Source organism: Centrocercus urophasianus, unplaced genomic scaffold (assembly GCF_019232065.1).
Source record: "Centrocercus urophasianus isolate 14NV4802_14NV808 unplaced genomic scaffold, USGS_Curo_1.0 seq_15, whole genome shotgun sequence".
NCBI classification, from domain to species: domain Eukaryota; kingdom Metazoa; phylum Chordata; class Aves; order Galliformes; family Phasianidae; genus Centrocercus; species Centrocercus urophasianus.
Genome location: NW_024884697.1, coordinates 33,556,193 through 33,570,527, shown reverse-complemented (window position 1 = coordinate 33,570,527; position 14,335 = coordinate 33,556,193).

Here is a 14,335-nt window from a genome sequence, read left to right as displayed (position 1 = left end):
CCGCGGCGCGAGGTGCGAGGCCCGCCCTCGGATCCTGGAACGCGGAGCACAATGCGCCTAACGCTCTGCGCGATGCGTCGTGTTGTCCGTTGTATGTGGTGTTGCTCATCCGAAAATAAAGCTGCCTTCTGACAACGAAAAGTTTCTCTTTCGCAGACCGAATGGAAAGAGCTTTAAAGACTACAGGTGGATTCAAAATTCTTTTTTTCCGTGAGTGGGAGTGCGTCCCAGCTCCTGGATCAGCATCCATGTCCCAGAGCAGCCCTGCTTCATATTGGGTGCAGCACTCGCATGCGTGCCTTGGTGCTCTCACAGTATAGTTTTATTTGAAAGGAAAGATTTGTGTTTTCCTGACAGAAAAGAGGTGAAAAATCAGAGAGCTACAGCAATGGATATGCTGTGGAGTATGCAGTCTGATGGTCCTGCTGTACCTTGGGCATAGATGCTCAGGTTGTCCCTGGAGTTCTCATCCAATTTGTGGCACACAAAAAAAAATTGTAACGTGTGCAGACCTCTTGTGTTGTTCTAGGTGTTAACAGACAGAAAATCTACAGCTGGGTTTGTTCTCGGGTGTATGGGCTTTCCTGATGGAGGAACTAAACCCTCCTTCGAAAGAGCTCTTTGGAAAGGTTCAGAATACCACCTGAAGAAACATTTGCTAAGGTGTATCTAGGCATTTAGTATGGAGATTTAAACCGATCATGACTGCTTGATGATGATCTTGTTACTTGTAACAACATGAAGCACTTTGGTGCAATACTTCTGTCCCTCTGTCCAAATTGGACAAAATTACTGAAGAAAAATTAACCCTTCCTATCCTGACAAGAATTCATGGAGACAGCAGAAAGCTCTCTTCTGGGTGGCTATCTGGGCACTGGGACAGGCTGTCACAGAAAGAGGCCATAGTCTCAATCACAGAATCACAGAATGGCCAGGGTTGGAAGGAACCTCAAGGATCATGAATCTCCAACTCCCCTGCCACATGCAAGGCCACCAACCTCCACATTTAGCACCAGACCAGGCTACCCAGGGCCCCATCCAACCTGGCCTTGAACACCTTCAGGGACAACCTCTCTGGGCAGCCTGCTCCAGCACCTCACCACTCTCTCTGTAAAGAACTTCCCCCTGACATCCAAGCTGATGGAGTTCAAGAGGTATTTGGACAATGCTCTCGGAAGTGTACTTTGAATGTTGGATGGTGCTGTGTGGAGCCAGGAGATGCACTCAGTGATCTGTGTGCATCCCTTCCAACATTGGATATTCTACGGTTCTGTAATTATATGATTCTATGTTAGGTTGTGTGCACCTAAATCTTTTATGCGCATCTGGATACCTTATGAAAATTGCACGTAGATTGTAATTATGTTTCAAAGGGCAAAGAGATTAAAGAATGAATGATAAATCATTATGCTCACCTCAGAAACCACCTCAGGGATCACCACTAGCATTTCAAGGACCCTCCAGGGGTCTTTGAAGAGACAGGAAAAGGCATTGCCTCTTCTTTGCTCTGTGAGAGAGCAGAGAGTGATAAGCTTGGACTCCCGGCCCCATGCTGTTTTCTGTTCTCAGGAAGCTTCTCAGCTTTGGAGCCTTTGTAAATAGATTCAGCAATTTATTGCACACAGACACGTACAAAATTTAGTATGATTATTTTTGTTCTTGTGTACATACCATTAAGCAAATTCTGTAAACAATGTAGGAGACTAAATGTCATGCAAGCTGTTCTATTTACGCTGTGCTATGTTTTCATTCTTTTTGTGAGTAGACTCAATAAATACGTCTTCAAGTTTCTTGTAGTCAGCAACATCTTCTTTATGAATAATTCCCTCTCCATGGAACAACTTAAGATAGATCCACTCTAGTGAAAATGTTAATGCTTCGTATTTTGTGCACATGAAAGTCATTTACACCATATGTTGCCTTCTCCCAGTGAAATTCAGCAGGCTGAGCTAGTGTGGGGGCTGAAGCAGAAATGTGGTTGTGAAAGAGATCTTGGTGGCACGGCCTGGTCTTGGAGATGTGTGCTTCTGAACTTTGTTGGAGACAGCAAGTGATCAAGTGACTGCAAGCCTTCCAGACCCATCTCTGAGCAAGAGAGCACACAGATGAGCTGGTGTCTTCCCTCAGTTCTTCTGTCACACTGATTTCCAACTGATAAAACAGCTGGAGCTTTCTTCCTATCAAAAGCAGGAAGGAAAGGGGGCCCTGACAGCTATGCATAAGAAAGCAGCCCATACCTTAAGTCTGTGTTTCTCATGGATCCCCAGGAGCCTATTTACTTGTATATTGCTCCCTTAGTCTCTGGTGCTGTAATGATGCAAATTCAAGCCTAATCCTGATTTTAAACCTAAAAGCAGCAGCTGGTGCTGTTGAGAGTCTCGCTATACATGCCTCACCTGCCCACAGACCTTTGTGCTCTCCTCCCAGAGCCCTTCATGGCTTCTCTATGAGGATGTAAACTGCTGCAAGACAATAGGGAGAAGAAGGCTTTTCCACCCATTTTTATTGCATGTGAATATTTCAAACTACATGTATATGTACTACTTTTGCGAAGAGCAGCAGAACCAGTTTCAGTAGTACAGAAATTTTAAAAGTGATCTATTTTTGCTAACATCAACACAGGAAAAATGTCTTTTTATATTAAAAAAAAAAAGAAGTGAGAAATTTCCCCGAGGAATCAAGACTGAGAATGGCACATGAATTTTCAAACAGGCTACTCCTGTAGTAGTGCTAAGGACAACTAAGTGAGAAGTTAAACAATTCAGTAAAATGCTGCATAAATCAACGTGGTGCTCAAAATCAGAAGAGGCCTCAGCCTCCTTGAGATGGACAATGCATGCTTTGTTATATAAACTTATGTCCAAGCTATGTTAGTCCAATGGTACTGAATATATGTTTTGTTTGCTCAGCTGTAGTCCTGAAGCTTTTGATCTTTCCAAAGCTGCCTGGAGCCATTGTACAAGCACTTTTATTGTTGTGTTGTGTTTTGTTTTGTTTTATTTTCTCCCAGTAAAATAATCCAAATGGTAGAAATCCGTACATCTCCAATGGTAAGAAATTGTCTTTTCCACTGAAATTCCTCAGTTTATAAAACCACACAGAGAGCAACTGAGGAGAAAACAAAACAAAACAAACAAACAAACAAACAAAAAACAACACAACCACAAATAAAATGCAAATGGGCACAAATCCTTGTTCGTATACTTGCTTTCAAGGGCTGAAATTTTTGGATTTTTTGATGGTAAGATAATACAGGCTGACAAGGAAAGGGGCAGTCATGCTCATGCCCAAGCAAAGGTAGCAACAGCCTGTGCAAGAAAAGAGAGAGTATTTCCTCCTCACAGGTAGGTGGAGTAAGTCTAACATGAAAGTACAGCAAAAGGGCATCCACAAGACCCTCTGCTGACAAAGCTGCTGTAAGAAAGAAGCAGGTGGCAACCCTGCCCTCAGCAGGGTATTAGAACTTGCTGATCGTTAAGATCCCATCTTACCCAAGCAATTCAGTAGTTCTGTGTAGTTCAGTAGATTCTATGGTGTCTTGCCCAGATTTGCCTTTTTATAGGTATTCAGTTCTGTGCTCGGAGTTTCATAGTTTATTCACACTGCACCTGCCTATCAGTCTGCTCGCTCTCTTGGTTCAGCTACATCCCCTGTAGTTCAGAGCCAGGTTGCAAATTATGGGGAATCAGGAGATGATTCACAAATGGCGTGGATTTCCCAACCCACAAGGCAGGGAGGCGTATTAAGAACAGCAATTACAGGATGAGTGATGATAATAAATTTTGTTACCCCATTTGAATCTACCCTGATATAATAAGTTAGAAGGCTCAGTTAGCTTCAGAAGGAGTATGATATAGAATTTTCAGCTTTAAATCACACACTATTTTTTAAAATTAGCTTTGTTTAAAAAAATTTCTCATAATTTTATCCTTAAGAAAAGCACTAGAATCACAGAATCACAGAATCACCCGGGTTGGAAGGGACCTCAAGGATCATGTAGTTCCAACCCCCCTGCCTAGCAGGGCCACCAAACACACACATTCAGATCAGGTTGCCCAGGACCCTGTCCAACCTGGCCTTGAACACATCCAAGGACGGGGCATCCACAACCTCCCTGGGCAGCCCGTTCCAGGGCCTAACCACTCTCCTTGTATAGAACTTCCCCCTAACATCCAACCTAAATCTTCCCTCCTTCAACTTGGATCCATAGAATCCACTAGAATATTTTATGCAATACCTTATTGCAGCAAATTTCCACTTCTAAATCAACTGAAAGTTTTTAAACTCGTTCAGTACATTAAACACCTTTGCCTCTGAATGGGCTACACAAATATGCAAATGAAACATCCCAGTACAAGTCACTTTCAGATGTTTGTCATTTTTCAAAAAAATTTAAGATCAGGAATAAGTTAATTCCATTGTTTTTTGTTCATTTTCTAATTTATTTTTCTTAAGGAGTTCATCTGAATTAAATATATACATATATATACAGATCTTGTGGGTGACTGGGGCCATTTTCTGCGACAGTACTATAGTAAAAGAAATGGGAAAAGAGGAGAGGAGAAGAGGTTGGACAGGTAAAAGCCACATCAAGGTTTGGAGGAGTGTATCTCGAAAGAAAATTTTGGGGAAGTAGTTAAGGCTTGCCTGAAATTGTGAGCTAGAGGAAGGGGACTATGTAGATGCAGTGGTACAATGAATTCCCAGTTAACATCGTGCCATCCATTATGGCACACTCTGCACATGTGGCACGCTGCTCTACCCATCTGGCTGGGAGCAGGTACCCCACTTCCCCACAGCAGTGCACCAGCACCACAGCAACTTTCACCTCTTGCTGTGGGACACGTCTCCAGCCACAGAAAAATGGTGAAGGAGAGAGAATATGAAGCTAGGGGCCAAAGCTGCAGAAGATGCACCCATGTGAACAGAGGTGGACAGCAGGGCACGGAGGTGTCATGGCTGGGAGAAACCTACATCTTCATGTGAATGCCATGGGGAACAGGCAGCACCCTGGCAGCTGCCTGCAGGGAGGACGGTGGTTCAGAGGTTTTCCTTCAAACATCCCATCACTACGCCTCCCTTGAGTTCCCTGGGTCAAGGCTGATGGACTCACAGGGGGATTTGGTGTCAGGGTGCTGCAAAGTGAATCATGGCAGTAACACTCCTGGCGGCTTCTCGCTACCCTGCTTGTCAGAGTGGAGGGGGCTTGCCCTAGAGAAGCCCTGCCAGCTCCATAATGATACGTGCACCCATTGCAGGACTAAGGTTTGTCTTGAAAAGGAAGCAAAAGGAAGTCTCTAAGCAGAATTTAAAATATTAATACATGTGCCCCGGTGACCTGGCACCATTAGACTTACTATCAGAATACTGTTATATAACAAATTCATATTTTTCAAGGCCATTCTCAAGGAGTGTTTTGATGTTGATTTCAGTTCTCTAAATAGAATGTACTTCTGCTGTTAACAGCTTAGTGGCAGAAAAGTATTCCTTATTCTGACCAGGATTGTTTCTTTAGGAGTCTAACAGATATATTAGGAATAAGTAATTTTTGTATGCAATAATTAACTCCTGGTCTGTAAGGGATTCTGATAGCTCAACTTCATTTCATGTTACAGAAGATACACAAATACTCATCATAATTTTGCATTTTTCCAACATTTTACATCTGAGTTTACTACATGCTTTACAAATTTTAGTGTACATTCGTTAACACTCTTCCTTGTAAGTGAGCTAAGTATATAATGATATTTATTTTAATAAGGAAGAAATATTTGAGTTCACATTTCCAAATATACCTACTGAATTTGTGAGGATCTCTTATCCAGAGTGCCAGCCACTACAGCTGGCATGTTGATAAATCAACATTGATAAATGCTGATAGAATTTATCACCTTCACCTATTTGAGCTACTCAGAATGAGTAGACATTTTAAGAAACATTGATTTTTCCTTCCTGCAAGTGTGAGGTCGTAACATATAACCAAAGCATATAAGAAAAAGAAGCATCAAATTTCAGAAATACTGGAAGAGCAATTCAAAGAATGAAAATAATAACAAAAATTGTATAGTTTGATGAATTTTTAATGCAAGTAAGTGAATACAAACTCCACTTTTGTATTTGAAATCCATCTGAATGATTGAAGATGAGAAAACTGCGAGAAGAGATGAGAATATATATTAGATTCTTATAAAGGATGATATCATCCCAATGTTAATCTAATACTCCATTAAAACAGAAAAGCAAAGGAACAGCGCCGACGACTAATTTTGTTTCTTATGTGTATCTTTATTCCTTTTGTTTGCCCAGTGTAGCTAGAAATAGACAATTATTGTAGATTGAGCAGAAATATATGAGGAGTGATGGGAAGTTTCAGAGATGATATAATAAATGTATATTTGGGCTTTAGGTAAGTATGCATCTGTGAGTCATTTTGCATTGAAATGGAAATCAAACATGAAAAGAAAGAAAGGAAATCAAGAGAAATCAGAAAAGCAGGATCAGGAAATGTGAGGTTTGTCAGCAAGATATAAAATGGCTCTAATGGCTGTTTCTATGGCAACTAAAAATGAATGGCTCCGAAGATAAATTCAGTTTTTTTCCTCAGCAGGACGTTAACATTGCTGTCTGTTGTCACACTGTCCAGATGACAGGCTTGGCTCCAGACTTGTACAGGTGAAGGTTGTTTTACAGCAATGACCAGCACCAACTGTCACGGACGAGGATGGACCCCTGGCAGAGCTTTGACCAGGCCACAGAGTGGCTGCAGGCCTTGCTGCACCACCTGACACCCCAACAGCAACAAAGCCATAGCTTGGCAGACCATGGTGAACCAGGTCAGAACAGTGGTCCGGCTCTAAATGACCTTGGCAAAAAGAATAAGACTGCATGAGGCCACGTGAGCCTTTGTGTGAGCAGGTGGGAGTTAAGGGGTCGAGCACACCTGGGGATGGGCTGCTGGGTCTGGGAAGGGTAGCATGACCTCTTTCATTGGCAGTTCTGCTTTATCTGCTTTCAAACACCTGTGAAACTACGGCTTAGCACCTCAGTTTGTTATTTGGTTTGTTAAAGGTCTTTTCCAGAAGTTCTGGCACCTTACTTCATGGAAAATGGCCATTTTTTTTTCAGCTCTGTATATTATAAATGTATTGAACAAAGGCTTTCAGAGAAGAGTGCCTTTGGTTATGTGTTTTCACATAGGCATACTGAAATTTAGGAACTAATTCTTTACTCAGAGGATGGGGAGGCACTGGCAGAAGCTGGCACAGGCTGCCTAGAGAAGCTGTGGATGCCCCATTCCTAGAGGTACTCAAGGCCAGGTTGAACGGGGCCCTGGGCAGCCTGAGCTGGTGGGTAGCAGCCCTGTCCATGACTGGGCTGTCAGAACTAAACAATATTTAAGGTCTCTTCCAACCTAAGCGGTCTGTGATTCAGTCATTCTGTGAAAATATCAGCATCAAACACAGCAAGCTGAAGTGAAATTAAATTCTTAGAAAGTCTGATCTGGGTCACAATTGACTTGCAGCATGCTTTATGTTAGATGACCTCTCAGTGAACTGTAATATAATGTGTTTCTTTAAGGCTTTTTTTTCCATTGCTGAATAAAACTTCCAACAGAAGAATCATTCGCAATACCAGTAAGAAGGAGAAGAACATACAGTGCAATTCTCTGGAAAGAGGTAATTAGCTGGCTGTAAATCTCCTGTCTTTGCAGTGCAACTGTCAGCTGCTAAGCAGCCTGAGAAAGCAGCAAAGAGACTGCTTTAAAGAAGTAGGTATCAAAAAGAACAGAGAGATTCAGATGCACTAGCCCGAGGCACAAAGCAGTAGGGGCTTATGTCAGATTTCATGTTCAGTGATGCAACAAGTTGTGACCTGCAGCTGTGAATCCACCTAACCTGTAAGCTAATGCACACATTTTTAGGAAGAAATGAAGTGATACATGGCTGCAGGTTAAGTAAATTAGTGGATCTTGTCTGGAGTGTGGACAGTAATCAGAGCATGCAAAAGCCGTCTCACTCTCCAGTATGAAGATTTCTTTCTTTGCACTTAGAAAACCAAATACGGACAAGAAATGGTGCTATGCCTGTTTATTCATAGTGGTATGTGATGTAATTACAGACTTACATCAGTGTGGAGGGTCTCTGGAACATAATTCTGCTCTAATGAATGTATAGAAAATGAGATGCTTGGATATCACTAACTACTCCCAGGGCTGTCCTGACTACAGCATCATGATAAACATCTAGGCTGCAAAACTGTGTTGGCTATCCCCATTCCTGAGAACTGTTTGTGTCCAGTCATGATAACAACAATTCAGAAGGCTCTCAGATGGTTCCTCCACATCTGCTTGAACTGGGGAAACTGTCTCTGACTACCTTCCATCTCTCCAATGTGCTGCAAGTGTCTACACAACGACAAGGGTTTCACCCTCGGTTCCGCTTTTGCAGTCTCACTGCAGGCACTATGTTCTGTCAGCGTCCTCTAGTATTTACTGGTATTCATTGCACTAGGGCACTGGGGGAGAATGTATCTGTAAATGTACAACTTCGCAATCCTGCTGTAGGGCACAAACTTCAACTCTGTGGCTTCTTCTGGGGGAGGTAGGAGGTTAATTTTGGCAAATAGTGCATTTAGTAGTACAGAAAAAAACGCTGCTGCAGTGGTTCAGAGGAACATTCATCTGGAGTAGGAGCCTCTTCAACAGCAGCACTCTTGTAAGTTACAAAAGAAGCTGTGAAAGCTCCAAACATGGCAGGTACAGGAAAATTTAACAGCTTCTAATTCAGTATTTTAAAACTGACTTTTTTCAGCCATTCTGAACCGCAAAGTAATAGTTATAGCCACTCAAGAAGTCATTTTTGTAGTCCTGATGTTTGTCTAGTTTCCTAATATCGCACTCTAACCATGTTTTTATCTCTGGATGTCCCTTCTTTTAACACTCATAGCTGATAGTATTTTGTATGCTCCTAAGCTCGTAACTTGATTTGATTTCAAGTGCAGTGGAAAGGATTGAAAAATATGCTCAAGACTGTGGCTGTTACTACAGTAGGTGGCACTACAACTTAAGTCAAACAAGCAAGTCAGCTGAGCTGGGATCTTACATCCCTCTGCACAATAGGACTCTTTGTGCAATTTTAAAGAACATTCCAACAAACAAAGTAAAGATCAGGCCTTTGGCATGCATCTGTGCTGGGACCAAATTCCAATTTTAGGTTTTCAGGTCAAATTATTTCCTTAGGAAAACTCTGAATCATGCCTAATAGTTCTTTCCATCTGCTTGCATTTCTTCAGTTTAGATTTTTTTCTCTGTTCCTTACAATATTTCACCTGAAAAAAAAACAAAAACCAACCAAACAAGCATATATCTTGTTTTCTTTATTAAATTCTGTGAAAACCCAGTTTTTATTGATAGCATATAACATCATGATCTAATCTTGCTATCATAACAAAACCAATCATCCCTTGCTGTAATTTGTGAAAATCACATCCTAGAATGATACCACACATAGTCTATACTTTGTATACCTGAGCTAGAATGTATACCTGACTTTTTGACCTGTAATATTGGAGCACCCTAAAATGATTTACTGTTTCCTCTGTTGTAAAATCTCAGGAGGTAAGATGGAAGTGTTTTCAAGTAAAAAGCCAACAAACAAGAAGGCCAAATAGCTTCACTTCATTCTTGTAGACACTGTGTTACAATGAGTACTTGAATTTTATATGGAATATTTCTGCATTTCAGATGTACATAGAGCGCATTTTTGTTTGCACCCCTTTTAAGCAAAATAGTGCACATTCTTCTATTGTGTTGTTTAGGCTCTTGTTGTGTTTTGAAGCGCTAAGACTTGATCTGAAAAGAGTCTTAATTGTAAGTCCTATATACTTTGGAAAGAGCCATAAGGATACCAAAGATTTGAAATAAAAATGTTTGCGTTAGGCAAGAGCATTTGTACATGTTTCCAGTATATTAAAAAAAAAAAAAAAAGAGGACAGCACAGAGCTTTAAACAACTCTTTCCCTTCATAATGTGTTTAAAACACAAATCTAATAACTCGAAGGAGAAGAGAAAGAAATTATTACTCATGAAAGCATAAGAGATGTAAACAATTCCCATGTGCATCGTTTTATTGTTCAGTGTGTACTGAAATTCAGCTGTGGCAGCTACTGCATTCCAACAGGGTCATAACTTTCCTCAGGATAATTTTGGATATGTATGGACTCTTGTTTCTTCAGTAATACACAGCCAAAATAGATTTTGAGGTGCAAAGATTTTGGATTGTGTTCAGGAAGAATGCTTGGTATGATTTACATCATCTTAATTGGAGAACGTCACATTCAAAAGAAAAATGAAGGAAACAGCCTAAATAATTTCATTTTACACTACCAAAAAAATTGGTATTTTCTCAGTTGATCTACCTAGACTAGAGGTATCTGCTCCTTTATTACGACATTGACTTCAATGGAGAAGCAGTGCAGAAAGGACATGGTATTTTTTATTATATTTCTTGGCATATATATTACTATGTTTGTCAGAGCTAGTTTTTTCTACAATGCATGGACATGTTTTTCTAGTATAAATAAATGCGACTTAGAAAAAACAAGAGCTGAATCTGGAAAGTCATAGAGAACAAGGAACTGCTGCCTTAGGAATATTATTAATTTAGTAAAGAGGTTGTCACAAAGCCTTTCCAAAAGCTAAATCTTGTGTGATTCAGGTTTACATTAGAGTACGCTAGACTGCCAGACTGAAGGGAGATAGAACATTTTTATATAAACAAAAAACTGTTCCGTAAAATGAGAACTGTTATTTGAAGTGCACGTGTTTCTGAAGATTGTTTTTTTTTCTTACATTAGCAATCGTGTGGGAATTCTCAAATGAACAGTAATTGAGGACATAACTTGAATCAGTGAGCAAATAGCTGTCGGCGAGACAAATAATTGAAACAGTGAAGTAGTGAATCTTAGTGAATAAATGCAAACTGCAGGCACATTTTCTTATTCCAAAAAGATCAGCTGCTAACAACTATTTTATGAATAAAATCTTACAGTGCAAATTTTGAAGGAAATTATATCCACTACGAAATACAGTACAGTTTGCTCATCTTCAGTATCATAGGTGTCTTCTTTCTATACAACCTGTCTTAAAAACAAACACAGTGAGGGTTTTCATATACCTTGTGCTTAAGGTCTTTATACAGGCACTGGAAATAAATTTCTCAGTTAGGTTCCCTGAGTTAACCAGGAGAGGAGCCTCACTCACTCCATTAAGAAGAGGCTTCAGAAATGAATGTCTTAGTTCAAACAGCATGACTGTCCTTCTCAGGGTACTCTTATTTCATACTGCATTTTGTTGGAAAATGACATACTATTCAAATAACTTGGATATTAGATGTTACTGCTACATCATTAAGCGACACATACAAGAGAAGACTCAGAATCCTTAGGCTGAGGGTACTGCTTTAAGAAATGTGTCTCTGGAAAATCTATGGCTTAAACCAATTATCTACATGTGAAAGAATAATCTTGAAAAGACGTTTTTGAAATAGCTTCTTTTCCAGTTCTTCGGCCTTTTCATCATCTGTGTCTGGAAAAAATACTATTTTGTGCTTATTTGGTGGGAGTGTAACACCTACACAAAACCGGTACTGAACGGAGGCCTTATGAGCTAAAATTTTGGCTAAAACACTGAAATGGAGTAATGAATTGGCATGAGTTCTGATCTAGTTTTAATCCAAATAAGTAGACTTTTCTGCCCATATGATTATAGACGTAGTTCGTAGTTCAAAATGAAAATGATTATATTTATATCATGGAAGGCCAATATTGTCTCATACAAGCATAAGTGTTTCTGTGCCAATAACTGCTTTTTAAAAGAAAAAAGTAAATATAAGTATTTCTCATTGCATTTAGTACACTTTCCAAAGCATCAAGTTTATAATAATTATTTGATTCCAGGTATTACCTCATGTATGACCAAACTGACCGCCACTGGCAGGAGAATTACTGGCATTTTTTGTTTGTTTTTCTTTACTTTTAAAGAGAAAATCAGCATTTAATTCAGATGCCTGTTCTCTTGTGGGTATGTTGAATTTAACAGACATAAGCTGAACAAAGCACATGCATTTAACAGTGCAAAGAAAAGCTTAAGAACCAAACAGGAACAGAGCAAAATCTCCAGGGTGACACTTGCCTTTGGAGACAGTAGTAACAGGCAATCACATGGTTTCTTGCATTTGTCATTCTTGGTGCCATGCCAAAATGATCAGGGCTGTCAACCGATCTTTTTTCTGACTTCAAAAGAGCTTCCCAAACCCTGAGCAAAGTCTTCAGCTTTAATTGAAAACACCTCATGCCTGTGTTTTCTACAAAGCGAGACGATGTCAAAATATTTATCTTAGAGACAAATTATTGGAAAAGTGGTGGCCTGAAGATAATTTGTTAGGACAACAGGATAATTGGTTAGAAAAAGGGGATGATTATGTAAAAAGATTTATGGCTTGTGCTGTTCTCTGTGCTGGACTGTGGTATTCCCATAAGCAAACTTTTCCTCTGGTTCTGCCTCATGCCGTGTCATATCAATGCCTATGGTGTATGGAGAAGGGAAGAAATATTGTGAGGAAATAGTGGGCAGTTCTGCAGTTCTGTTTGCTTTCAGACATTTCGTTAATGCATTTCTATTCTTATAAGTATGAACTTAATTACGAGTGAGATCTCAAAATATGCCAACCACAGAGGGAGCAGGTAGGAAGGCAAAAGCCCAGACAGTGCTCTTCCTTCAACTGTCCCATGAAAAACAAGGAACAAGTGATTTAGCAGCAGTATTTCTAACCCATACAACCATCAGGAAGTAAAAGGGCTTCTTGTTGAGATGGCAGACACCAGCAGCTGATTAAATCCAGCAGAGGAATAAAAGGGCCGCTTTTGCAGGAGGTAGCCGATACCTCCCAGCTACAGCAAAGTGCTCGAGTTTCTTAAATGAGCTTTTGTTACATTCATGCTCACAAGGGGAATGCTTAACGTGGGTAATCTTTCTAATCACTATGCAATCTGAAAGTTTATTTTTTCTGGAAAGGTCGCTGCTAGAGCTCTTGAGAGAGGATGAAAAGGGTGTGAACTCTGAGAGGTTGTAAACTGAGAAAAGAAGAAAATCCTGTCCTTGTGGGGCTGTTCCCTTGTGGAAAAGCAAAAAGCAAAAAAAAAAAAAAAACAAAAGAAGGAAGGAAGATGAACCAGAGAACAGAGAGTGTAGCAAAAATGTCACAAGCTGCGTGAACCTTCTGTAAGGGAATCAATGGGAGCTGCATGCAATCAGTGTGTAAAGCTGGCCACGGAGACTCTCAGGATAGCAATGAACGCTGTTAAATCAAGGAAAAATATCTCCAGATGTTGTTTCTTTTCTTTTGCACTCCTCGTTCTTTTGTCTATTCTGATCTCTCTCTCTCCCTTCTGGAGGTCTGTGTCTTCTGCTTTTATCCTTCTATGTGTGGACAGATGCATTCTACACAGAAAGAATTCACAGCCATACAGAGAGCAGAATTTTCAGTTCTAGTAACTAGAAAGACGAAGATATTGCCCCCCATGAATTTCAGGGGGACAAAATAAGCTGAATGTATATCTTGATATGTGTGTTGTAAAGTATTTACACTCTGTGCATTGTTAGTTAAGCTTATCCTGAACACTCTAATTTCAAAGAAAAGCAGTGCATTATATTTGTTTCATTGGCAGGACTTACAATGTGTCAGTATGGAGTCTGTTTATTTGACAGCAGAAGTCCCGAAACCCCACTGTAAAGGTTCCTATATCCAATGTAAAGTCCTAGACTTTCAGGATAATGATAATTAAGGTTGGAATGGATGCCAAGAAGCCCAAAGCCCAGTCTTCTGCTCAAAAGAGAGTCAGTCACAAGATCAGACTGTGTAACTCAGGGTTTAATCCAGTTGGGTCCTGAAGACCTCTGAAGATGGAGGCATCTTTGGGCAACCTGTTCCAGCGTTTGAGTGTTGTCATCGTGAAAAATATGTATATGTATTGGTGTAAGCCAGTATCCACGTTGCTCTTAAGGAAGGTTTATCAGTCGGAAGTACAAACAAGCACCATTTTAATATTCAAAATTTCACATTCAGATTCCTGAATTACTTTCTTTAACCATGATGTAGGAGTGCAAATGTGTGTGTGTGTGGCTGAAGAGAGTTCAGAAGACAGCTGATTAAACAGAGAGCCACACAAATACCCGGCTGGCTGACAGCCAACCCAGATTAATATTAGGGTATAAAAAAGCATAGAATTTATACTTTTAGCTGTCTATTTTATGAAATGTCATGCAAGAAACATCTGT